Below are 26,231 nucleotides of genomic sequence, written 5' to 3'. Positions count from 1 at the left end.
ATTTTAGAATATTTTCATTATCCCAAAAAGAAACCACGAACCCCTTAGCTTTCACCCGCTCCCAAACCCCCACCGGCAACCACTCGTCTACTTCCTGTCCCCACAGAGTTCCCTGTTCTGGACATTTCATATGAGTGAAATCATACCCTATGTGGTCCTTTGTGACTGGCTTCTTTCACTTAACATAATGTTCTCGAGGCTCATCCCTGTTGGAAGTCCCCGAATCTTAATCACCATCAGAGCTGACAAGAACCTAAGAGACTGTCTTGCAGGCTTCTCCCACCTGTTGTAAAGTGGGCAGTCAGGAGGAGACTTGCTCTGGTCCCTCAACAAGGAAGTTGGGCAGACTCCAGGGCAGGTCTTGGGACCCCTTGCCCCACTGCCCTGCCCAGGATGCCTCCCTCTGCCGTCACCTCTCTTCCTTCCGCTTTGGGCTCCCACTGATTTTGGCTAAAAGTGACAACTTGGTCAGGCACGCATCCTCCCAAGCACTGAATTTTCATGTACTGGCAATTTTCACGCCCCATGGTGCATCTTGGAATCTTTTAAGAATTTGTGTCTGCTAATTCAGAATGTTTTGGAAGTCAGTGTTTTCTTTTCCTTCTATTTAAACACTTTTCATCCAGACGGTTATGCCTGTTTTTCTGGGTTGAAGATTTCCCCACCTGGGGAAGCAGGGCCACACTGGGGTTAAGTACCAGGTCTTGGAATCAGATGCCCTGACTCTTCCTCGGTGTGGGTAATTACTGAAGTTCTCTGAGCCTCAGTTTCTCCTTTTGAAAAATACAGATAACACTGTAGCGCTGTGAGGAGACAATGAGGTCAAAGGAGGTGCAGATATAGAGAAGTTAGAGATTATGAGGGCTTTCCAGGGCCCTGGTGTAACCAGGAGAAAAAGATGAACCTCCCCCATCATCCACTGCCCCTTTCTCCGTATTCCTACTGTGAACTGACCCCTGGACTTCTTCTCCCGGGGCTGAGGGGGAAAGCCTGAGTTCAGATCCCAGCCCAACCACTTGGATTGTGTGTCCCCAAATCAGCTAGATGACCCCTGTGTCTCCGTTTCTCCACCTGTAGAATGAGAGAGCAAGGGTGGGGGCTTCCACTGAGGCCTCCAAAGCAACCAAGAGGCTCCTGGGAGTGGGGGTGTGGAATGGGGGGGCCTTTTTCTTCTCCCAGGAGGGCCTGGTTCCTGCTGATTTAAAGATCCAAGCAGGAGCAGCAGCACCTGTTCAGCAGAGGTGGTGGAGAGGGACACCTGGCTTCCCTGTGCCTCTCGGACGAGACGAGACCCTGTGATGTAGGAGGTCGGGGGGTGGTGATGTGCAGTGCCTCCTGCTCTGAGTGCAGGGGACAGGGACCGAGCCTCTTTGAAGGGTCTTTTTCAGGCACATACTCTGTGCCAGGTATTCTACCTGCATTATCTTCTTAATTCTCACAGGAGACCTCAGAGGTGGTACTCTTATTTCCATTTGACAAGCAGGGAAACTAAGGCTCAGAAAGGGGCAGCTGCCTGCCCAGTGTCGCCGGGAGAGTGAGGGCTCAACTGGGGTTCGAACTCGGGACTATGTGACTCTGGCCCCTTTCCTGACTGCCCCCATCCAGGGAAAAAGAGGGAGAAGCAAGATGGGTAGGATCTGAGCCCTTGGAACCCCAGCTTCCCAGCTGCTGTGGGGATTCTGTGGGTGGTGGGGAAATCATTGTAAATATGCATGACATGCAAATACCCCTCTGAAAAACAATGTAGGGGCCCTCGTGAGCCGGGATGCCAGAGTGCTTTGGAAAATGTAGTGTTGTACGAACACTTGGGTTTCTATGATGATTGCTCCGTGGTGTCCCCCTCCCCAGCGTCCCCAGGGCCAGTCCAGGGGTCTCAGGGTGGAGGGATTATCCCCGGCCACCTCCTAATTGACGTTTTCCTTCATTCTTGCAGGCACCCGTGCCTCCCCACTGCCAGGGGCCTGGTGGCCAGAACCTGGTCATTCCAGGTACTGGAGGGCCCCGTCCCACGTTGCTTCCTCCAGCACCTCTGATCAAGCGCCCGGAGGATGTGTGTGCCAGCCCTCGGTCCAGCACCCGCTCCCGAGGGGTGACGCCTGCTGCTTCCCGACTGGTTCCCATTTCCCCTCCGCACATAGCTCCAGGGTTGGTAAGTAACTGTGTCTGCAGCCTGGGCACACGGAATCAGGGGCTGCTCATCCGCAGACCCGTGCTCGGCCCAGTGGGAAATGTCCAGCCTTCCACCCAGCTGCACCCACATGCTGGTGAAGGGACCTCAGTGAGAGCTTTTATACGTCTGGGCTCAATTTATAGTTTAACCACGTGTCTCATCCAGTCCTCCTGACAACCCAGAAGTTGGGCACAATGACTGCGCCCATTTTACAGAGGAAAGAGCCTCAGAGAGGAGAAACCACCTGCCTGAGGATGCACAGAAAGCCCAGCTCTATCCATCTCAAAGGCCAGCTCTTACCACACCCAAGGGGCTGGGGGGTTGGTGACACGGGCTCAGGAAGGGAAGGGGAACGTCGGGCCAGGCCGGAAGCCATGGAGCTTATGAGACCCCGGGGGCGGGGGCTGAGGTGAGGCCATCAGAGTTCCTGAATCTTGGGGAGCCCTGTTGTTCCTACCCCTCCAGCTTGTTCCACTGGCAACCCTCCTGTCCCCTCCATGCCTGACCCCAACATGGATGAGGGGCCCGGCCCTGCAGCATCCCTGATCATCCTTCCCACAACAATGATCCCAACAGGGTGCCCCCACTCAGCTCCAGCCACAGCACCAGGCACCACTTTCCTGCATCTTATTCTCCTACCACCTCCCCAGGTTGTGCAGGTGTGACTAGTTCACAGATGAGGAAACCGAGGCTCAAAGGAGCTCATGGGAGGACTTCCCTGGTGGTCCAGTGGTAAAGAATCCACCTTCCAATGCAGGGGATGCAGGTTCCTGGTCGGGGAACTAAGTAAGATCCCACATGCCGCGGGACAACTGAGCCTGCGCACCACAACTACTGAGCTGTCATGCCTCAACTAGAGAGCCCACGTGCTGCAAACTACAAAACCCATGCGCTCTGGAACCCACACATCACAACTAGAGAGAAGCCCACGCGCCGCCAACGAAGTTCCCACATGCCACAACTAGGACCCGACACAGCCAAAAAAAAAAAAAAAAGGAGTTCAAGGGGCTCGCCCAAGGTCACCCAACCACCACTCAGCACTACATGGGGTTGTTGGTTTAAGATCTACCTCCTAGTCTGGCCTCAGCAACCCAAGGGTCGGGAAACACTGCTTCGTTCCCTACCGGACAGCCAGCAGCTGTGCCTGGCACGTAGTTGGTATACAGTAAATCTACGTGGGAGGAAGGAGAAAGGGAGAGGAGGAAGGCACTCTCACCTCCCTCCACCCAGACACTAGCAGGACCCAAGAGCCCACTGGCCTATGGGCCAGCCGCTGGTCCCTGCTGACCCCAGAGAGCTGGCAGTCCACTCAAGCCTTCAGCAAGGCGGCCAGCCCCTCTGGTCCCCATTCTCCCTCGTCTTGACAACAACTGATCAACTCCCTAATGGGATGGTTATGAGAAGGGAAAAGACTCGTAAATATGGATAGTATACCAATGTCATAGGATAATAAAAAACCTGGGAAGTTCGCTGTAGATAATGTATATAGAAGTGCTTCTTCAGGAGCAAGAGCTGCATACTCGTCCGGTGCCCCCTTCTTAGTACTAATAACTGTGAAAGGGGCCCTATTAATTAGATGCCCCCAGGCCAGCTCCCCCGATCTGGCCTGGGCTGTTGTAGTGGCTACACACAGCTGTTACATTTGGCGGAAGAGATGTCGCAGGAAAAGACGTGATAAGGCCACCTGGTCTGAGAGCTGTGTCTGTGGGATTTAATCATATGCAGATACTCCTGGTGGTGCCCTAGGCCCTGCATGCCCTCCCTAGGGACTAAGTATGTGACAGGAGCAACCTGAATGACAGTGGCCATTTCGTGAGCAGTTACTATGTGCCTGGCACTGTGCTAATGCTTCATTTTCTTCATCATCTCAGTTAAGCTCCTAGTGACCCTGTGGGAGGTCGATGGGGAGACCGAGGCATGGACCTGGGGGAGAGGGCTCACCCGGCAACACTCTAGTCCTTCCAGAAAATTACCGCCACTCTCTGCCCACCTCCCTGCCCCGCCCCGCACCAGCCAGGCCTGGCCGGAGGGACAGGATCGTGGCCTCCAAGAACACAGCGTAGCTGGCAGCCCCTGGCATGTGTGGCCCAGTGACGGAGAACGGGATTCCTTGGCACAAGCTGGGAGCACAGCCGTCAGCACTGCGCCGAAAGATGGAGGACCGGGCGTCAGCGAGAGAGGTGTTACTGCTGGTATTTTGCTAACGAGCTGGTTATTTAAAGAACAGCCAAAGTCGAAGTTGGGAAATTGGATGGGGAGTCTCCGTGCCCAGGGCAGAGGCAGCCAGGGGTCCGGGAGCCTGGCTGGGTAGGGACAGAGTAGCCACACATTCTTTCTTTTCATTTGCTTTTTATTATTAATAATGGTAACAGCACCATAAAAGTCTGGAAAAGGATTACCTTTGTGAAGAAAAGAGGATATAAGGATTGAGAGTGGGGCAGGAGGGATTTCTGAGGGGTAAGCGGTGTTCTATTCATTGACCCAGGTGGTTTTGTGATCATTTATTGCAGTAAACATTTTTGTTTTGTCTACTTTTCTCTATGAATTAGGTTTCACAGTAGAAAGGCTAAAGAGCAATGATAACAGTAATAGTTAATACTTCTTGAGCACTTACTAAATGCCAGGCTCTTTGCAAAACATTTTACCTTATTTCATTGAATTCTCACAGTCTATTATTCTACCCATTTTACAGAGGGGGAAAGTGAGGCTTAGAGGGGTAGAGTTATTTATCATGTTGTCGAAGAGTGCTCAGGTGGGAGAGATGGGATGAGAAATAGGACAGACTGACTCAGGCCGGCATCACTGTCCCATGTTCGAGATTGGGGGCCAGGAAGTTCCCCCCAAAGGGCAGGGGATCCTCCATTTGTCCCTCCGATGTGTGTCGCTGCCATTGCGTTCTTAAGGCTTGGGAGGCCAGGCAGGTATCTGTGGCCGTAGGCAATACATGAAGCATCTGAGAGTGTGGCAAGGGGTCAGAGCAGAGCATTTAGCCATCTAATGTGTTGACGGATAGGAATGGGACCTCCCTAGGGACAGGCCAGGGGAGGAGGCCAGGGATCACTCAAGGTAAAAAGAGATCATCCAGGTGAGAGAGGGTCAGGCCCAACCTCTGAATTAACTGCACGTGGGGCCGAACTGCCATTTCCTGAGGACCCACTGTGTGCTAAGTACGTCCATTATCTTCCTTAGTCTTTAGAACAACCCCGAGAGGTCAATGGTATTGGCCCCATTTTATAGATGAGGGGACTGAGGCCTCCAGAGAGGAGATGACTGGCCCAAGTCCACACAGCCAGTGAGGAGTGGAGCTGCTCCACCAGCTCTGCTGTCTCCAGGGCCCTGTGTCCTGTGTGTGCAGCAAGCACTGCTCGGGGCTGGGGTCCCAGCCCGGCAGACACCTGGCACGGAAGCTCCAAGCAGCCCATGACTGGAGTCAAGTTCTAAGGCAGACCTGTGGGTCCCCAAACTGGTGCTGGGAACATGGCCTGGAGGGTGACACGGCAGAGGGTATCTCCAAGCCCCAAAGCAGAGGCGCCTGCTCTGCAGACGGCACCAGCCCCAGAGGCATTCCTGCATTCCCGGGACATTTATTGAGTGCTAGTCCCTGCTAGTCTGTGCCCCTTGCAGAGCACACAGCCTTAGGGAGGGACAGATATTATACAAACACCCCAGCAAATAAACTGAATACGCAGCGACTTCATCAGTGCTTCGAAGGAAATTAATGGTGACGTGATAAAGATGAAGGGGGAAGGGGGCCTGAGTGACACAGAACAGCATCAGAGGGTGGTTGTGGTGCTTTACTGAGTTAAAACACGTAGAGGGCTGGAACAGTCCCATTGTTGCATCACTGGTGGCGGCTGCTTTCACCACTGTGACCTCCAGAGGTGACACCTACCTGCTGTGCTCTTGTCACGTCCTGCCAGGACCCTCAGTGCCAACTGGTCCCCCGACTCGCCTTTCCCTCGTTACTGAGAGTCAGACCCAGCAGGGATGAGGCCCAGGGAGGTGGGCAGCTTAATGGGGTGCACATGGCTGGCTGGACCCCAGGTCAGCACCACCCCCTGCCCCCGTCCCCAAGCCCCAGCTACATTCCCACCAACTCACTTGCATCTTCCAATAAGCACTCTCGCCAGAGACACTGTTATGGAGACACCCTGGATTTGCTTTTTTTTTTTTTTTTTTTTAACCTTTTATTTATTTATTTATGGCTGTGTTGGGTCTTCGTTTCTGTGTGAGGGCTTTCTCTAGTTGTGGCAAGTGGGGGCCACTCTTCATCGCGGTGTGCGGGACTCTCACTATCGCGGCCTCTCTTGTTGCGGAGCACAGGCTCCAGACGCGCAGGCTCAGTAGTTGTGGCTCACGGGCCTAGTTGCTCCGCGGCATGTGGGATCTTCCCAGACCAGGGCTCGAACCCATGTCCCCTGCATTGGCAGGCAGATTCTCAACCACTGCGCCACCAGGGAAGCCCTGGATTTGCTTTTTTTTGATAACCATTTACCCTGCCTGGGAAGACAGATGCTACCTTACAGACACTCAGAGAATCTTAAATCTCAAGCAGAGAAACTTATACTGGTGAAGTCAAACTCTTGCAATCACGGAATCTTAGTCATAAATAATCCAGCAAGAGCAAACATACGCGTTTTACAAGTAAGTTCACTGCACCTTTCCTGAAGACAGTGATAAATTAGAAACTACCCAATTATCTATCAGCAAGAGATGGTTAAATAAATTACGGTCCAGCCAGACAATGGTGTTCTCAGCGGCAGTGGAGACAGTGCTGTAGATCTATTCTTGTTGACATGGAAACATGTCCGTGGTGCATTGTTGAGGGAAAAACAGGAGGTTATAAAATGGTGTATGTTGTATGATCTCATTTTTGTTAGGAAATGTATATATAAATACATGCATGCTCCTGCCCATTATACTGTTCGTAGCATTTTCTTCTGGATGGTGAGATATGGACAAGCTCTATTTTTATTTTTGCTTGTATCATTCAGGTACTTTTCAGGTACAAGTGACAGAAAACCCAACCCAGACTCGTTTAAACAAAAATGGAATTTATTGGCTTGTGAATGTAAAATCCAGAGGCAAGTCCAGCTTTAGGCTCAGCTGGGTCCAGGGGCTCAGACCTTGTCACCAGGACCTGATTTTTTTTCTACCACTGTTTTGTTAAAAAATTTATTAGTAGTAGTATTAGTATTAGTATTAGTATTATTTTGGCCTCACCATGTGGCATGCAGGATCTTAGTTCCCCGACCAGGGATCAAACCCATGCCCCCTGCAGTGGAAGCACGGAGTGTTAACCACTGGACCGCCAGGGAAGTCCCCAGGACCTGATTTTTACTATTTTTTTTAAACACACTTTATTTTTTTTCTATTTTTATTTATTTATTTTATTTTATTTTTGGCTGCATCGGGTCTTAGTTGCGGCACGCGGGATCTTTCATTGCGGTGTGCAGGCTCCAGGGCGCATGGGCTCTGTAGTTTGCGGCACACGGGCTCTCTAGTTGAGGCATGCGGGCTCAGTAGCTGTGGCGCACGGGCTCAGTAACTGTGGTGCACGGGCTTAGTTGCCCCACGCATGGCATGTGGGATCTTAGTTCCCGGACCAGGAATCGAACCCGAGTCCCCTGCATTGGAAGGAGGATTCTTAACCACCGGACCACCAGGGAAGTCCCCCCAGGACCTGATTTTTAGTCACCATTTCTCAACTCTGCTTTCTCTGGGTTGTTCCTATGTTCTCATAGGGCTTTCTCATACAGGTGATAAGATGCCTGTCCAGAGGACTATGCAAGACTTCTTCCCAGATAGCTCAGACACAAGTCCCAGAACAGAGTCTTGGCATTGATTGGTCAAATTTATGGACACGCCCGTTCCTTAATCAAGTGCTCTGATTGGCAGCCTGGGCCTATGTACCACCCCACAGCTGGAGGTGGAGTTGACACCCAGAACTTTACCAGTGGAGAGTGGGGAAGAGTAGCTTCCCCAGAGAAAATATAGGGCTGTGGCCTAAAGTAGACCCAACAATAGCCAAACACAGCAAATTCCCCCTCCTGTACTTATCTGAATTTCCCAAGATGTGTAACTTTCATAATCAGAAAAAAACAATACAACTATTGAAAGGAGTCCTGATCCCAGACCTTACAATCAGAAGCTCCCTGAGGCAGCTTTAGACTCTCTTGGAATCAGAATGTCAGAATCTCTGAAGTGCCAGTTCAGCTCAGGAGACATTGGCTCTCTCTGTGTCAGAGTCTACTCTGGGCCCAGTGGGGGGCAGGAGAGGGGAGCCCTCCTGGCCTCCAAAGGTCCTGTAGTCTTTGGAGGAGTGGGAGGAGCCCACGGATGATTCATCTGGAATGTGGGTGTGCATACCGGGGCTGAGGGAACACAAGGGCTAGCATGGGAGCAAAGAAGGCTTCCTGGAGGAGGTGACACCTAAGCTGAGTAGCCAAGAATACAGGAAGAACATTGTAGGTGGAAGAAACAATGAGGCACATAGAGGCACATGTGGTGGGAGAACAACCAGTGGATGAGCAGCAGCAGGCCTTGATCACAGGGGCTTTGAGTGCCAGGATAAGAGCTTGGCCTTGATCCTGAAGGCAGTGGGGAGTCTTTGAAGGATGTTGTGGAAGGAGGGAAGTGTCAGCAAGCTCAATATGGCTGGTGCTGAGAGTACAACCATGGAGGGATCAGGTTGAGGCTCCATGTAGGGAAGGAGAGAAGAGACCCAGTGGCCCCTTAAGAGGGGGCCTTAGATATCTACCGGTCTAAATTCCTACCCACCCTGGGTCAGAATTCCTGTCCCGATGTATCCAGCCACTGCTTGCATACCCCCAGAGATGGGGAGCTCACTCTCTGTTCCCTCCACCTCTAGTTAGAAAACCCCTGCACAGGATGAAGTCCACAATCCTGCCATTGCCTGAGGCACACCCGGAACACTGCCCACCCACCTGCCACTGAGGTCTTTCTCCCGAATGACCTGCTGGGAGGGCTGCCAGGGGCCTGCATTTTCAGGCCAGAGGGTTCCAAAGCCATGGAGCCCTGAGTGTCTGCACAGCCTGCTGGGAGCTTGAAGAGGGACAGGCAGAAAGTGTCACATCAGCCCGACAGCAGAGTAGTGTTTAGGCCTTTGGACACACATCTGCCTCAGCAGTTCTCCAAATGCCCTTTGCATTTTACAAACAAGAAACTCAGCTCAGAGAGGCCAAGCCACTTATACAAAAACACAGAGCAAGTTAGAGGCAGGTCTGGGACATGGACCTAGTCTCTTCCACCCCTGCCCCCTCCAGGGCCCTCCTACCATCCTTCAGGTGAGCCCTGGTTACTTCATCTACTTGGACAGCTTTTTTCTTGGAAGCTCCAGCTACCTCAGATCGTCCCCTGATACCCTTCTAAATTCGGAGGCAGCCAGCAAAGTCTTCATTTACCAAAATTTTTGTGTCTGTTTATTTTGACAGCAGCATTTTTTGTTCCTGATACATCAAAGCTGTGATACACATGAGCCATGTTTTATGGGTCGTCTCTAATACTTCATTGCGTCCCACAGTCCCCATTTAATCATTCATTCTCACACTCCACAGATATTTATTAGCACCTGCCATGTGCCAGGCGCTGTCCTAGACACCAGGCTACAAAGATGCATTAGAGCAGCCCTGCCTGGGGGGAGTTCACAGTTCAGCCGAGGAGAGAGGCGCCTCCATCACAGATGGCAGGTGACACATGGCAGATCAGAGGGAGGTGCTGATCACTTGGGGATCTCTGGGGCCAGAGCAATTGATTCTGTCCCTCTGAGCAGAGTCTTGAAGGATGAATAGGGGTTCTTCATGAGAAACAACTGGGAAGGTTACACCAGGTAGAGGAACTGGGCTACACAAAGATCTCGCCTGCTTCCTGCTAAGCGTTTAGGCCACCGGGCATGAGGGGTTGGGGGGAGAAAGGGCTGGAGAGGTCAGCCCAGGCCAAAGCTTAGAAGGCCTCAACTGTTGGGCCAGGGAGTTTGCATTTGATCCTTGGAGTAGAAGGGAGCCAAGGGCAGGGCAGGTTTGGGTGTTAGAAAAACCGGCACATTGGGCTGGTGACAGTTGGGGGTGACAAGAGGCAGGGCAGGACCATGGGAATGGCTCAGAAGGGTGCTTAGCAAGGAGGCTTAACAGGACTTGGGGACTTAGTGGGTGCTGCAGAAGGGGAGAGGGAAGGTTGAGTTTGATCCTGAGAGAGGGGTGGTGTGGGCTTGGGGGCCCTGTGGACCAGTTTTGAGGGAAATCCTGGCAAAGGCTGGCTCAGTGTCAGTGAGAGGGTCCCCAGGTGGGGCCAGCAGGGACCTCTTCCGCTTTCATGAGACTTAGAGCAGCAGCCCAGTGAGGCCTCCAGGGTCCCCATGTCCCCGCTGAATGACTGAGGTAAGTCCCTTCCCCCCATGGAGCCTCATTTTGCTTCTCCATAAAATGGGGTGATGATAGTACCTCCCCAGGAATTGTGGGAAGGGTCAGAGGAGGATGTGGGAGGGGCAGGCTTTGCACAGAACCTGGCACACATTAAGTGCTGGTGACTGGGGGCTCCTCTGGTTATCACGGTCACGGGTGCAGAGGTGGGCAAGGGAACTGGGGTGTGTCACCTGCAGAGGGGAAACCAGAGACCTTGAGGGGGCCTTGCTCCCTGCCTTTCTCTCTCTGTGGGGGAAGGCAGGGTCAGGGTCTGGCAATCAGACCCAGGGGAAAAGCTCCGGGGAAGGAGATTCCAGCTAAGGTTAGGAAAACCATTTGGATACAAAGAATTCTCTGCAGATGGGCTAACTTGGTGATAATGAACTCCCCATCACTGGGAGTATTCAAGCATCAGCTGCATCACAACTTGACCAAAATGTCTATAGAGTATTTGTAATTCTGCTGAGAATCTGGAAGGTCCTTTCTAGTCCAGAGAGTCTTTGACATCATGTTTTTTCTTCTCTGAGCCTCAGTTTTCTCATCTGTAATATAGGGAAAATAGCAGCCCCTGTCTTCGAGTTGATTGTAAAGTTTAAGTGAAATCATCCAAATAGAGTGCCTAACCCAGATTTGGCAGAGCAAGTGCTCTGTGAGTGGTTTTCATCGTTGTTGATGTTTTACTAAATTCCTGGGTGTGTCACTTCCCTCTGAGGACCTCAACTTGCTGTATGTGGGTCAGATGCTCCCGCCCGCCCACCCTTCAGGACCCAGTCTCTGGCCTTCTCCTTGCCACTGTCTGTCTCCAGCTCCTCCCCTCCCCCCACCCCCCTGGAGGTGGTAGGAATTCCAGACCCTTCTGGGCCCCTTTTAGTTCCTGCTTGAGCGAGAGTTGGCAGGTTGGGGCGGCGGGCGCCATCCGCCTCCCATATGCTTCCTGCTATTTAGAGGAAAACGCTCCCCACGTTCCTGCAACCACACGGGCTGACATTTCCAGACAGACGCTGGAATCAGCTCTTCAGGGGACTGGCAGATAAATTTGGCCCTGGCTGTTGGGAGAATCTTCAGCCTTAACCGGGGAGGTGGAGCCCAGGCTCACTGACTTCCGTCCACCCCACGTCTCCTCAGGCCTGGCCCTTGGCGGGGGCTAGAGCACTGTTCTACAGCTTTGCAGATTAGGGTAAGTCTTACCAGCCCAGCTCTCCCCCCCGGAGAGCCCCAGGTCAGGAAGGGTGGCTTCCAGCTTTGCATTCAGAGGCAGCAATAGTTTGCAAGTGGAAGCAGTACGTCCTCCCCTACGCCAAGGCCCCTGGGTGTTGGCAGATCAGCCTCGCAGAGGAGCAGGTTTTGGTTTAGAGGGAACCGAACTCAAGACTACTTAGGGGCTTCCCTGGCGGTCCAGTGGTTAAGACTCTGTGCTTCTGCTGCAGGGGGCACGGGTTTGATCCCTGATCGGGGAACTAAGATCCGCATGCCTTGCGGCGTGGCCAAAAAAAAAAGAAAGAAAGAAAGAAAAAGAAGACTACTTATGTGTCTGTGACCTTGGACAGGTGGCTCCACCTCTCTGAACCTCTTTTTCTTCATCTGTAAAATGCGGATAATAATAGCATCTGTCTGAGTAAATGCCCTTAGGATGGGGTCAGACTCGTGCTAAGCGCTCAACAAACACTAACTGCTATCATCATCATCGTTATCATCATCATCGTCGTCATCATTATTATTTGGCCTAGAACAACGCCTGGCACATAGTAAAGGCTTAGTAAATATTGCTATTTTTCTCTTCTTCTTTCTTACAGTGGCAGCTACCTAGGGAATATCGGAGCATTTCAAAATGAGCTCCAATAGTGGTGACCAGAGGCAGAAATGCAAGAAAAGGAACATACAGAGGCTGCCACATCCAGGGTAGAGTGTAGGTGGCCAGACACTCCAGCACGTATGCACATACACACACAAACACACACGCACGCACACACGCTCTCTGTCCCAAAGTTTCATTCACCCCCGCTGGAGTCTGGAATGCCCATCTGCTTGAATTCTGTTGGTGCTGAGATACAAGCAACATCCTGAGGACATGAGACACAGAACAGCTTGGTTTTGATGGACGGAAGGGAGAGGAAGTCCTGGGTGGAGGCGGAGTTGGGGGGAAGCTCTGGGCATTGACAGCAATAGGAGGGTTCAGGAAGCCTGAGTAGTGCTGTTCGGCTGGAGTAGAAGGGGGGGAGGCGGGAAGGCGTGGGAAGCAAGTCTGAGCTCCATTCAGCACCTCCTGACTGAGCCTGAATACTGGGCCTCATGCCAGACATGGGGAAACGGGTGGAAAAGATGGGCCTGCTTCCTGCCCTCAAGAAGCTCTGGTTCTCGTGGGGATGGGGGGAGGTTGTAGATGGCAAACAGCAAACTAACAAGATTGTAGGTTGTGCTCAAATTGACCAAGGGGCTGAGAGAGGAGGTGGCATGGGCTGGTGGTGGTGGGTACCTACTCGAGGCAGGGTGGGCAGAGGGGGCTTCTCTGTGATCTGAAGTTGGAGCTGACCCTGCAAATGCTGGTCAGGGTAAAAAGACAGGGGGCAGAGGGAATGTTGGGAGGGAGGCAGGAGCTAGATCCTGGAGGCCTTGGATACCAGGTCCAGTCAGAACTGCTCTTGTGGACGGTCATTCTGGTGGCGGGTGCAGGAGCCCGGTGGGGAAGAGATGGGAACCAGGACACACGTCTGCAAAGATTGATTGACAGCCCGCTGTGCACACTGTTCTGGGCCAGGTAGAGGTGGGTGAGCAGATAGGAGGGAGAGAGCACTTCACTGGGGTCAGGAGATGAGCAGAATCCTGGGACTTGAGACAGGAACGTTTGCAAGGGAGGATCTGCACCTGGGTGTACTTGGGAGGTGAAGTCAGGTGAGAGAGGAGACATGGGGGAAGAATCTTAGAGGAGAGCCAAGTGCTGGGTGTGGGGTATCAGGCCTGGGACTGACAGCATACAGGTGAGGGAGTGGGCACAGGCTGAGGCACTTACCTGCACTAGACCTAGAGGCCAATTCCAGATCTGTTTACCTGCTGTGTGACTTTAGGAAAATCACTTGACTTCTCTGAGCCTCACTTGTTATAATACTGAATCAATTGGAATTGAATTTGGCTGCATTTAACAGAAGAAAAAAAGAAAATAACAGTGATACAAACACCCAGGAGATTATTCTCATGTAACAAGGATCCCAGAGGCAGGCCAGGGCCAGTGCAGCACGTCAAGCAAGTGATCAAGGGCCCAGGCCTCTGTCATCCTTAGTGTGTGTCTTTTGTTCTCGTGGCTGCTCCATCTCCAGATGCATCTGAATTCCAGGTGGAACAAAGGAAATAAAGACTGCATGCTTTCTGAATCTGCCCTTCTTAAAATCTGGAAAACAATAGATTTCCTAGAAGCCCCACTCAGTGGACTTTTGACTACATCTCATTTATCAGATGTGGTCACATGGCCGTCCTTGCTGCAAGGGCAGCTGGTGAAGTGAGTATTTCTTTTTTTTTTTTTTCTTTTTTTTTTAAACGTGATAATCCATTTATTTATTTATTTATTTATTTATGGCTGTGTTGGGTCTTCGTTTCTGTGCGAGGGCTCTCTCCAGTTATGGCAAGTGGGGACCACTCTTCATCGCAGTGCGCCGGCCTCTCACTATCACGGCCTCTCTTGTTGCGGAGCACAAGCTCCAGATGCGCAGGCTCAGTAATTGTGGCTCATGGGCCTAGTTGCTCCGTGGCATGTGGGATCTTCCCAGACCAGGGCTCGAACCCGTGTCCCTTGCATTGGCAGGCAGACTCTCAACCACTGCGCCACCAGGGAAGCCCGAAGTGAGTATTTCTAACTGGACACTTCTGCTAATTAGGCAAAAAGAAACAACAGCTAGCAAGATAGCTAGCAGGATCCGCTTTAATGTGCCCACCTCACAGAGGCTGTTGGGAAGATTCTGTGAGATTAATAATGTGCATAAAATATTTAGCACCTGGAATAGAGCACCCTCTCAGTATATGGTGGCTTCCTTTACTATACTGCTCTACTGTATTCATTCACTCATTCATTGATTCAGCAAGCATATATCGTATTCTGGGCACCGTATACAGTCCTGGAGGCATGACAGGGACAGTGTCTGCCCTTTCCACAAAGAGTAGGGAAAACAGGCAAGGAAACAGGCAGATTCACTCCAGTCCAATCAGTGTCACAGGAGGATTGGAATGTCCATTTACTTACGTCTGTTTTTTCTTACTGCTGTGGTCCCACCACCTAGAGCAGTGCCTGACACACATTAAGCACTTAATAAAGAGTGCTGAATGAATGAAATAATTTAAGAAATACTCATTATGGGCCTACTGTGTGCAAGGTTCTTTGGGTTGGATAGAGAAAGTGGGTGACACATTGCCCCTCCCCACAGAAGAAGTGGGGAAAGAAAATTGCTGCAGGCCAGGCCTTGAGGTGGGTGCTGGGGACCTAGCAGTGAACAAGAGTGTTGTGGCTCCTGCCCCCATTGAGCCCACAGTCTAGGGTCAAGAGCACTGGAGAAGGAGTCTGGAGTCCTGAGATCACATCTGTTCATGTATCCTGGAGTTAAGCCCCGTCCCCTCCTTGGGCCTCAGTGTCCTCATCTGTATGACAAGTGTGAGGGGCCCTATGTGGGATCTCAGTGATGCTGGGTATGTAGGCAATACATAGGCAGGTGGGCTAGTGCCAGCTTGCCATGTTAGGAGAGGGTGGGGAGGGGACTGCATCTGAGCCCCTTGAAATCTCCTGGGGGCCTGAGAGGGCAAGGGGTTCGGGTTCTGCTTCCATCCTCACCTGCTCCAGTATCTGGGCCCAGCAGCTTGACAACAGCCAAGTAGCTGGGCATGGAGCTTCCAACATTGTATGTGGGCAAGTAGCAAATGGGCTGTGCTGGGTCCCCCAGGTGAGAAGTATGACTGTAGTTATCAGAGATCTCATGGAGGTAGGGGGAAGCAGCCTGGAGTTTGAGGGTAGAGATCTGGTTCTGTCATTTGGTTGGTTATGTGATCTTCGGCAGATTTCTTGACTGCTTTGAGCCTTGGTTTCCTTATCAACAAAATAGATATAATAATCCTTGCCTTTCCTGCCTCTGATGACCTTGACCCAGCACCCGGCATGTAGTAGGCACTCAATATTGGTAGTGATCATCATTACCATCATTATATTTTCCTTCTTGGGAAGGGGGAATGGACATTTACTAAGCCCCTATTGTACGCCAGGCTCAGTGTTGGACACACCACGTCATTTTATCACAACTCTGAGAAGGTGGCCTTCTTCCCGTTTATCAGAGGAGGGCACTGGTATTCTTTTGTGGCCTCATCTTCCCCTTCTGCTTTCTCAGAAGGACTGAGTTTCTGGCTTTTCTTGGGTCCCTGCTGAACTGAAACCCTGCAGATCTTTGAAGAAGGGCCCAAGGCAGCTCACGATGCTTGCTCTGAGACCATGCAGGTGGCCTGTGAGGTCAGAGATGGAGGCGGGTAGGGCAGGAATCTAGCCCTCATCAAATGGACAAGGAGCCAATAGAAGGTGGCCTCAGAGATGAGTGATGGAGTGGGATCCATTCCACTCAGAAGTGCTTTTTCTCTTTATTCAGTATCTTGAGAACAGAGCAACGAGCCCAGCCCTTGAGATGAGGTGGCAATGGGCCTGGGCCTTGCTGCCACCCTTGGCCATGACACTCTGCCTGGTGGCCATCACTACTTGTGTCTGAAATGAGGCCAGGAGTGAAAAAAAGGAAAGGCTTGGGAGGCTCTCCTGGCCTAGGGAGATGGATTTTCCCAGTCGAATACCTCTAGAAAGCCTTCCTGAGGTACCCCAATCACTGGGTGAGAAACAGGAAAACAGGCCATTGGCATAAATGACTACAAATGGAAATAGAAAAAGAAGTAGCCTGTTCTGGGCCTTACAAATTCCGGAGCAGATAACTAGCTGGAAAACAGAGGCTTTCATTGCCACCCCAGCATGGGTGGTGGGGATTTTGTCACTGACCTTGGCACTGGGCTGTTTGGAGCGCATGCGATACGGTCGCCTTGTCCCTGGTGTGGATGGCAGGGTGTTGTCCGTGGTGCTGACAGAGGGTTTGGCCCTGTCCCAGTGTTTGGGGATGCTGTCCGTGGTTCTGTCTTCACAGAGTTCTCATGAGTCATTTCCAGGACTGGTTTTCTGGGAACCCAGTTGGGACATCAGAGGCTTTGGCCTTGGCATTGATAAAATCCAAGCAATATCTGAGGTAGGATTCGGGACCATGTTACTGTCTACCAAGCGCTCTTTTAAGGACTTAAATGTATTACGCTGTTTTATTTCTAAACATCAAACTGCAGGAAAGGTACTAATATGTATCCCCATTTTAGATGTGAGCTAACTGAATCCCAGAGAATTTAAGTGAACTGAGGACTCTGTCTGTCTCCAGCCTCTGTTTCCGCAGTCATAATAGGAAGGTTGTCGGTAGCACTGCACAAGCTAATGGGTGGAGTTGGGCTTTGTAAACTGATGAGTGGATGGGGTGACCTTAGTCTTACACACAGAGGAAGGCAAGAAGGGATTGTTAAGTATATGCTTTTAGAATCTTATGGGGTTTCCTTAAAGGTGTGAGATTTGAGCCAGATCTGAAAGAGGGTGTGAGGCTCAGGGATTGTATGGAAAAGAAGGGGATGCCCATTTACTGAGCACCTACTACGTGCCAGGCCCTGTGCTGGGCACTTAACAAACCCCCACAAGCACACCGGTTCTATTTTACAGCTATATAAGCAGAGAGGAGAGACTTCCCAAGGTTACTTAGCTAGAAAGTGATAAGAGCTGAAAAAAGCCTTGAAGACTAGAAACCACACACTTGAACATCAAAGCTGGAAAGGATTCTGGGTGTCATCTGGTCCAGCCCAGAGAAGGGACGTGACCCGCTGGGGGCATAGGGTCGGCAGCAGGACTCAGACGATATTTGGCTTCCTTTAGTGTCTTTCCTTTCCCAGGACTATGGCACCACCACCCTCCCCTCACCACTGGCCTAGGCTCCAGGGAGGGCATTGTGTCACAAACAGGGACTAGATGTCAAAGAGGCCCAGAACTCAAGTCCTGGATCTGCCATCTGTGAGCTGTGTGGCTTCAGATAAGTCATTTACCCTCTCTGGGCCTGTTTCTCCATTTTTAGCAGAGCAAAACAGTGCTGTAATCACTGCCCTACAGGGTGGTTTTGAGAATCAGAAGAGACAGTGGGTAGGAAAGGGCTGACAGGTTAGTTGTTAGTAGAAATTAGACCCAGAGAAAGGAGAGAAGCTCCCCCCCTCCAGGCAGCACAGCAAGTATCAGAAGATACTCACAGAGAAGGGCCTAGAACTGCCACCCTGAACCACCAGTGCTACTACCCAGCGGGACAGGCAGCCAGGCTGGGGCAGCACCTGGCAGCCCCAGCTGATGGACATTCCTTCAGGCAAGCAGACTCGAGCCCCAGAGCCAAGTGTCCCTGGGGGGGATCCGTGGCTGGGCCAGCTCTGGCTGTTCCTCCACCAGCCACCCTAACAGCTCCAAGCTTAATACGCCCACAGGGCTGCCGTCATGCCCAATTAGTCCGTCCTCCACCACCCTCTCTCCAGGGCCCTATTGTGGCCATCTGAGGCCCTGGATGTGACCATGGCTGCTGTCCTTGGCACCTGTTTGGCTTTTGGGAAGAGGTGCCCACCTGCTCTTATGGCCGCCTACGGCCTTAGGGATCTAATTCCCCAGCCCAGACAAAGAGGCATTAGCTCCTGGGCCCAGAGATTTGGCTGCACCCTCCCACTACACCCTACCCTGGCTTCAAGGCATTAAAGCAAATGAAGAAGGAAAGAAGGGAAAGATGCAGGGATAACAGAGGAGGATGAGGTGGTGGAGGAAGGGAGGCAAGAAACTTAGCACCACCAGCCACTCTCCTCGGTGACTCTGGTGTCAGCTGGTGCACTTTATGAGACACAAGCCCGCCTCATCCACACGCTCCTGTGAAGCTCTCAACAGCCTGGGAAACCAGCAAGACGCAGGATCATGTCCATGTCACAGCCCCCGAGAGATGATGTGACATGGGGTCTGAGATGAGGGTTTAGTCTGGGGCCAGGCTCAGGGGTCATGGTGGGATGCTTATCATGGCAAGGATACAACCTGGGGCCTTGTCCTCATCTCCAGCACCTGTCAGCACAGGGCAAGCATGTCAAGGGAAGGGAGGGAGGGAGGGATAAAAGAAGGAAAGAAGGAGGGAAGGAAGGAAGGAAGGGAAGAAGGGAGGGAGGGAGGGAGCGAAGGAAGGAAGGAGGAAGGAAGGAAGGGAGGGAGGGAGGGAGAAAATGCTGAAAGTCTTTCCAGGTACTAGAGGGAACTTTCACGGACCCAAACTCATGGGTGTTATTTGAATGATTTTCTTATATAAATTATGTCATAATAAGTGAATTATCTTTGCATTTTGCTTTTTTCACTGTCCGTGTTTTTGACCTCTATCCAAGTTCAAGTGTATCTGTAGTTCATTCATTCTTCTGCTGAGCAGTGTTCCATTATATGTTGATACCACATTTTGTCCATCCTCCTTCTGGTGGACATTTCGATGTTTCCAGTTCTTCACCTTAAGCAGTGTTGCCATGAACTTCCTTGTAGATGTGTGTTAATGTTTCTCTGGAAGCAGGATTTTCTGTTTTAACAAACACTGCAAATTGCCCTCCGAGGTGGTTATGCCACTTTGCACTCCTGCTAGTGATGTATCTGAGTTCTCATTTCCTCAGCACCTCCCCATCAGTTGATTTATCACTCTTCAATTTTGCCAATCTGCTGGGAGGAAACATCTCATCTTCATTAGCATCACCCGACTATCAGAGAGGCTGAGCTTCATTATATGTTTAACGGTCATCTGAATTTCCTCTTCTGCAAAATGCCTCTTCATATACTTTGCCCAGTTTTTTACGCGTCACTTATCTTTTTCTCATTAATTTGTTAAAGAGGTTTATGTATATGAATCTCAGTCCTTGTTATGTTTGTTGCAAATATTTTCTCCCAGTGTGTTGCTTTTCTTTTAATTTTGTGTCTTTCATTCAGAAGTTTAAAATTTTGATGTAGTAAAGCATCATTTTCCCCTTTATTTGCTTTTGTTTACAACTTCCCCACCGAAGGTCATAAAGATATGCTATATTTCCTTCTAATAATTTTAAAGTTGGTTTCTTTTCATGTTTCACATTGAGGTCTTTCATCTATCTGGAATTTTATCTTTGCATGTGGTAGGAGGTAGAGAATCTAATTTCATGTTTATATGGATAGCTTGTCCCAGCAGCATTAGTGAAATACTCCATCCTTTTCTTGCTAACTTGAAATACCATCTCTGTTTAATGTTTAAGTGCCCGTGTATTTATGGATCTATTTCTGGGAGCTCTGCTGTGTCCCATTGATCTCCTTGTCTACCCCTTTGTCTATTTTAATTCTACACTAATTACTGTATCTCATTGTTTTTCAACAGGGACTTGTTGGTATTTGGGGGTAGAACGATTCTTTTTGGGGGCTGGACTATCCTGCTCATTATAGGTTCTTTAGGATCCCTGATCCAATCCTCAGTACTCAATGCCAGTAGAAACCTTCCCCTCGTCCCCCTCAGTCATTGTTACAACCGAAAATTCCCCGATCGTTTCCAAATATGCCCTAAGAGGGCAGTTCCACCCGCTGTTGAGAACCACCACAAATAGCTGTCTAATGTGGTTTGATATCTGATAGGACAAGCCCCTCCCCCACTTCTTGATTCTTCTTTTTCATGATCTCTTTCCACTCTGCTTCGCTGTCAAGAATGGAATCCATAACATGACATTCTGTCAGGCACCTCTGGATTTTTGTTGGACACACTGGGTTAGAATTCCTGCCCTCCTACCTATTAGCTGTGTGACTCTGGGAAAGTCAGTTAACCTCTCTGTGCCCCATTTGTTAAATGGTGATAATAGGTCCTCCATTTCACAGGGTCAAGAGAGATATAAATGATTAGAAGCATGACAGGTCCTGGGCCTGGTGGGATTGCTCAAGAAGTGATAACTGTTAACATTGTTCCTGTGATTATTCCTTCTCTGTGACTCTCGTGATAGTCACTGTCTCATGCCCATCCATCAGGAGAGGTGCCCAGAGCTGAAAGGAGTACCTAGCTGGGCTCTGGCCAGGGCAAAGAACACCATTGCTTCCTCTATCTGGGAAATGGTATGGCAGGATTTGCTGCTGGGCTCATTGTGAGGATAACAAAGCGGAGTCAAGGCTGAATCCAAGGTTTGGGTCTGATCAGTTAGGAGGGTGGAGCTACCAGCAACTGGGATAGGGAGACTGTGGGGAGAGCAGGTTTGCGGGGTCAGGAGTGCAGGTTTGGACATGTCAAGTTAAAGATGCCAGTTAGACATCCAAGTGGAGATGCTGAGTGGACAGTTGGATACATGAGTCCAGAGTTCAGGGGAGGGATCCAAGCTAGAGATGTAAAAAGACCTTCCTAGGTCTTTTTCACTGCAGTTGCATAGATGTTTTATTTTGTGTGCTTTTCTCATAAATGGAACCATGCTTTAATTGATCTACAGCCAGCTTTTCTCAGGTATCCTATGGTTTGGAGATTTCTTCTCAGGTCAGTACATAGAAATGGACCTTATCCTTTTTCATGGCTGCATAATATTCCACAGTAGGGCTCGATGGAAATTATGTTCCCAGTCTCCTACTGTTGGACACTGGGTGTTTCTGCCTTCTTTTCTCACTCACTGTACTGTGAGCAGCCTCACAGAGGTCTCTTTGTGCAGGAAGGGTGGAATTGCTCTGGCTGGCCTCGGGGCTGTGGAGCTGCTGATGGCAGCTCCAGGGTTACCCATTTTTAATATTTGGCCACTCCCCAACGGTTTATTTTTAAAGTTTGGAAAGTTTGAAAGCAAATGTTTATTGAGTCAGGCCTTGAACTGGGCCTGAATTCACAGCTGTGGACACACCTGAGGACCCCTCCAACATAGAGATCCCAGTGTTCTGTGGCTGGGGAGATAAGAAAGCAGACAGTGGTTAAGCAGACTGGTTTTACCCCTTCCTTATGGCAGTAGTGGGGATTGCAGGAGATAATGAATGCCAGGTCATGGGCTTCACTAAGGCCTGTCACGGGCAAAGCACTCTTACTGTATGAACTCAATATTTATTATTTACAGCTATGAGTCTAAGCCGTGATTTCCCCGATTCATTCCTTTGTTCCTTTGTGATAATAGGTCCTCCATTTCACAGGGTCAAGCTGTAAAAAAGAGCTGTTTTCCCTTTCACAGGGAAGCTGTTTCTTCCTCTCTTCTTTTTTTTTTAAATTCCCTTGTATAAGTAAGAAAAAGAAATAAATAAGAAATCAGATGAAGAGTAAATAGAGACAGAAATGAGATAATTCCAGGTTATACTTTGGAAATATCCAAAGTATAATTTTGGATAATTTTTATAGCAAAACTATAAATTTGCCTCTGAGCTTCTTAATAGACAAAAAAGAGAAATACAAGAAGTAGCATGACTCACAGTGCCCTTGAAAGGGAAAGAAGGCAATTAATTGCTCAGGTGTGTGCAGAATCACCAAGTCTGCAGTGCCATTCATACAGTAAGTACAGTAACAGTGGGAGCTGCTACAGCTTTAGTCTCCGAAGGATCCGAGGGTGAGGCCTGTGACTGTGGGACCCTGAAGGTCAGGATACCAAGGGATGGGTGGTGGAGCCTGAGCTCTTGGCCTCCCAGTCTGGTGGGGGAGAGAGCTGGGACCACTCCGACCCTACTGCATGGCAGAGTGGGCTCCAGGCTGAAATGGGGGCTCAGAAGTGTGCAAACTGGACCAAGGGGCAGCGAATTTCAGTGGGGGAAGACTTCATGGAGGAAGTGGTATTTGCCCTGGGGCCTCAGAGGCCAGGTCAGACTTTGACCACTGGAGATGAAGGTGGAGGTCATGAGATCCCCACCAGGTCCTGCCTGGGGAAGGAGCATCTATTCATGGCATTTCACAGATAAAGGGAACTTAGAGACCTGAGTTCAACTGTCTTCTCCGCGAAGGGAAACCTGAGGCCCAGAGAAGGCAGGGATGAGCCTGAAGTCACACAAAGAGGCAGGGACATCGCAGGCCTCAAACCCGAGCGTCCTGCCTCCCTGCCCAGGGCTAGTTCTCCCCCTCCCCACACCCTTACCCACCATGGCGCCTTCTCTGGATTCTGGCTCACCTCCTACAGGGTCATTAACCACCTACTGCCTGTCACGTGGTGTCCCCTTATACTTAACTCCCACGCTGTGACTTACAGAGGCCTGGAATAGCAGCCCCAAGAGAGGGGAGGCTACCTCCGCTGCCCTCCCCTCTAGTCTAACTGAATTACTCACAGTCACAGCTCCTTCCCTAAGACAGAGCAGAGTCCTGGCTCCTGGGCCTCTGTGTCATTGCAGGAGAACTGACTTGTCCCTAAGTAAGACTCAGGTATCAGAGGTGAAGTACCCACCTGGGGAGTCCTGGGTACACACTGAGCCCCAACTTTGATCCCAGTCTGTATCCTGACCCTAGCCCCACGCTGGGCCCTGACCTCACTCCAAGACGAATCCCGATCCCTTCTCCAGACTGAGCCCATCAATAGCTGGGGTTGGCCCTTCCCCCCGAAACTGCCAGAAACTCAGCTGAGGATACCCCCCGCCAATGAAGGCTAGTGGTTCCTGACTCAGACTGTGCCCTACGGGTTCTGTCTCAGAGGCCTGGCTCCCACTCCCTGGCCTTGGCCTCAGCGGCGTGGGCACCAGTATCCATGGGTAATGGACAAGCCATGCAGTCCCGCCTGCTCTGACTGTGAACTCTGCACCCCCAAATGCGCTGCCAGCACAGCTGAAACCCTCTCTCCCCCTCACCCCAATTTGCCTCCAAGCTAATTCCCCATGCCATGTGATCCATGGTGAGGGCTGAGATATTTATAAAATCTGTGTCCTTCATGACAAAGCCAGCCCCGGGGACCAAGGCCAGAGCCACTCTATTCATTCTCTGAAGCCCCCAAAACTCCAAACCACATGCACCGCGAGGGCCCTCATCCAGTCCACCTGAAGCCAGAGCTCCTGCATTTCGGAGCTGCCCCCTCTCTAGGGCCCTACCAGGCTTAGAAGACCATTCCCAGCAGCAGCCAACCCTGGTAGAGCAGAAGGGGCCGGGCGGCGCGGGAGGCAGGCAGGCAGCAACTCCCCTTCGGCCCGGGTGCACCTGCCAGTGAGTCACTACCCATCTCTAAGCGCAGGTCTCTTTGTCTTGCAAATAGAACAGTGGCCCCTGAGTCTGTGAGCCCACAGTGTGGGAGTGCGATTCAGTGAGGGGCAAAGTGCTCGGCACAGGCCTGACAGAGGGGGTCTTCTCGGTGTTAGAACTGTTCCCACCATAACCAGTGGCACGTGAGCAAGTGGGCAGGCCCTGCTATCCCTTTCCCACAGCCTGTCACAGGGCCTGAAGGTGCACCATTTGGGTTGTCTAGAAATCTCAGTTACAATACAGATCACCCCGGGAAGGAGGCAGCTTAAGGCTGTCCTTCCGATGAGTTGCAAAGGCTCCATGGTGGGCTTTAGGGCCTGGGTGATAGGCAGGGAGTGACTTGGGATCATATCCCTGAACGGTCCCCTGTACTAACACCACCTTCGCCAGTAGGTCAGAGACCTCAGAGGTCTCCCAGGCCACCTCTTCCTGGGGCAGAACCCCCTCCTTAAGTTCTGCCAGCATTCCTCTGGCCTCTGCTTGCGTTCAAGTTCACCATCTCTTGGGCAGCTCCTTGCACTGTTGGGATTTTTCTTAGATTGCGCCCAAATCTTTCTCCTTGTAACTTCTGCCCTCCTATCCCAATGCTTCCACTTGGAACATTGATTGTTGAGCCCAGTCCTGTGTGCTGGGCTCTAAAGACCCAGAGGAAGAAAGCCTAACATGATCTCTGCTGTCTTCACAATCCACTTTTAGAGCCAGATGGACTTGTATCCTAATCCCAACTCCACTTGTTACTTGCTGTGTGATCTTGGGCAGGTCACTTAACCTGTGTCCTCATCTGTAAAATGGGTTGCCGTGCAGATGATAAGAGGCGATACATGTGAGGCTCTGAGGACAGGGCCTGACGTGTGTTTGGAAAATGATGAATGGTTGGGTGGGAGGAAGCAGGCTGAGGGCAGCATGGCCCAGGGAAGGGAGAATCAGACCACTCTTGGTCAGGAGAACTGCTCTGAGAAGGTGGGGCAAAGCCAGGATGTGATCAGCCAGGCAGGCAGAGGGGAAGGCTCTCCTGGCAGTGGGCACTGCTGAGTACAGGTCTGGACGCTTGACGCCCACAGGCTGTCATGGTGTCAGAAGCCTGGGTGTGTAGTGGCAGTTGATGCTGGAGAAACTGCCTGAGTCATGTCACGTGTAGCACATGTCATGTGTTGTTATTGGGCCACAGAGTTTGGGCTGCACCCTGTGGCCACCATGGAGGCGGTGGGGTGGTTAGGAGGCCTGGCCAGGGAGGCATGGATTGAAGGGGCCGGGCTGCTGTGACCCTCCTGACAGGTGATGGTGGCCAGGTCCAGGGCTGAGACAGCAGGGGTGGAAAGAAACAGGCAAATTTGATAGTTGGCTCAGAGATGGAACCACCAGACCTGGCCAGTGGGCTACAGGGAAGGGAGGCTATTGGAGTTAGAGAGGGGGAGCAGGGACACCGCAGCATCCAGCCCAGGTGCTGGAGGCTGGCACTAGGATGGGGACACGGAAGGAACAGGTTTGCCAGAGGAGATCCGGGATTCAGTTCAAATGTGTTGAGTCTCAGATGCCTCGCTGACATGTAAGGGGAGGTGGCCAGGGGGTGATGGATCCTACGGTTACTGGTCATTCATTCATTCATTCACTGATTCATTTATGCATTCATCCACTCAACGTACACTTTTTAAGCACCTCCTATCACTTACTAAGCACTGTATGAGGCCCAGGATATTGCACTGGACGGGACCCAGCCCCAGCTTTCCTGGGGTTGTCTATAGTGGAAGAAACAGACAATATGCAAAATAAATGAACAAATGCTCTGAAGAAAATAAACCTGGGTGACATGGGAGTGGGAGGAGGGAGGCAGGGAGGTGACATTTGGGCTGAGCCCCGAATGAAGGGAGGGAGCAGCCACGTGAGAGCACTCCTGGTGAAGGAATGGAGGGTACAGAGGGCTGGGGGCAGGGATGGGCAGGAAGGAGTTGTGCTGCCTCCCCGAGGAGTCAGGAACTCAGGGGCGTGGGTCCGGTGGGACTGGGGAGCTGGGAGTCGTCAGGGCAGAATGGGTGATTAAAATCCCAAGGGGGACCAGGTGCACCAGAGAGAGGGGGTTGAATGGGGAACGCTGGCCTGGCTGACAGCCCGAGGAGGCCTGGAAGTGCCCCCAGGCCCTGGGGTCAGAGAGGCCGGAGTTATAACGCCGACCCCTGGCCTCGACGGGTCTCCCCTTTGCTGAGCTTCCTTATCTGTTAAGTGGTAGCACTGAACCCTGTCCCCAGAGAAAGGGGCTGCTGAGCTGTGAAGGGCTGTGCATTTAGGAGACGCTGTGGTGACCTGGAAGTCCAGCCCCTCCGGCTGGGCTGGGGAGGGCGGAGCTAGCCTGGATTTCTAGGCTTGTCCCCGCACTCCCAGGTCTCCAGAGGTGGCGAC

The 26,231-nt window shown here is 51.3% G+C and overlaps 1 protein-coding gene across 1 annotated transcript in view; it reads left to right on the top strand.

The window, feature by feature from the left end:
• Positions 1 to 26,231, top strand: part of DLGAP4 (DLG associated protein 4) — a 200,636-nt gene that overhangs the window by 61,515 nt on the left and 112,890 nt on the right. The window contains 1 exon segment of the mRNA XM_036824561.1: positions 1,934 to 2,149. The gene's annotated coding sequence lies outside the window, so the exon portion shown is untranslated.

Source organism: Balaenoptera musculus, chromosome 15, assembly GCF_009873245.2.
Source record: "Balaenoptera musculus isolate JJ_BM4_2016_0621 chromosome 15, mBalMus1.pri.v3, whole genome shotgun sequence".
Lineage (NCBI taxonomy): Eukaryota > Metazoa > Chordata > Mammalia > Artiodactyla > Balaenopteridae > Balaenoptera > Balaenoptera musculus.
The sequence above is the reverse complement of the archived record's forward strand: the minus strand, read 5'-3'. Positions and strand labels throughout refer to the sequence as shown.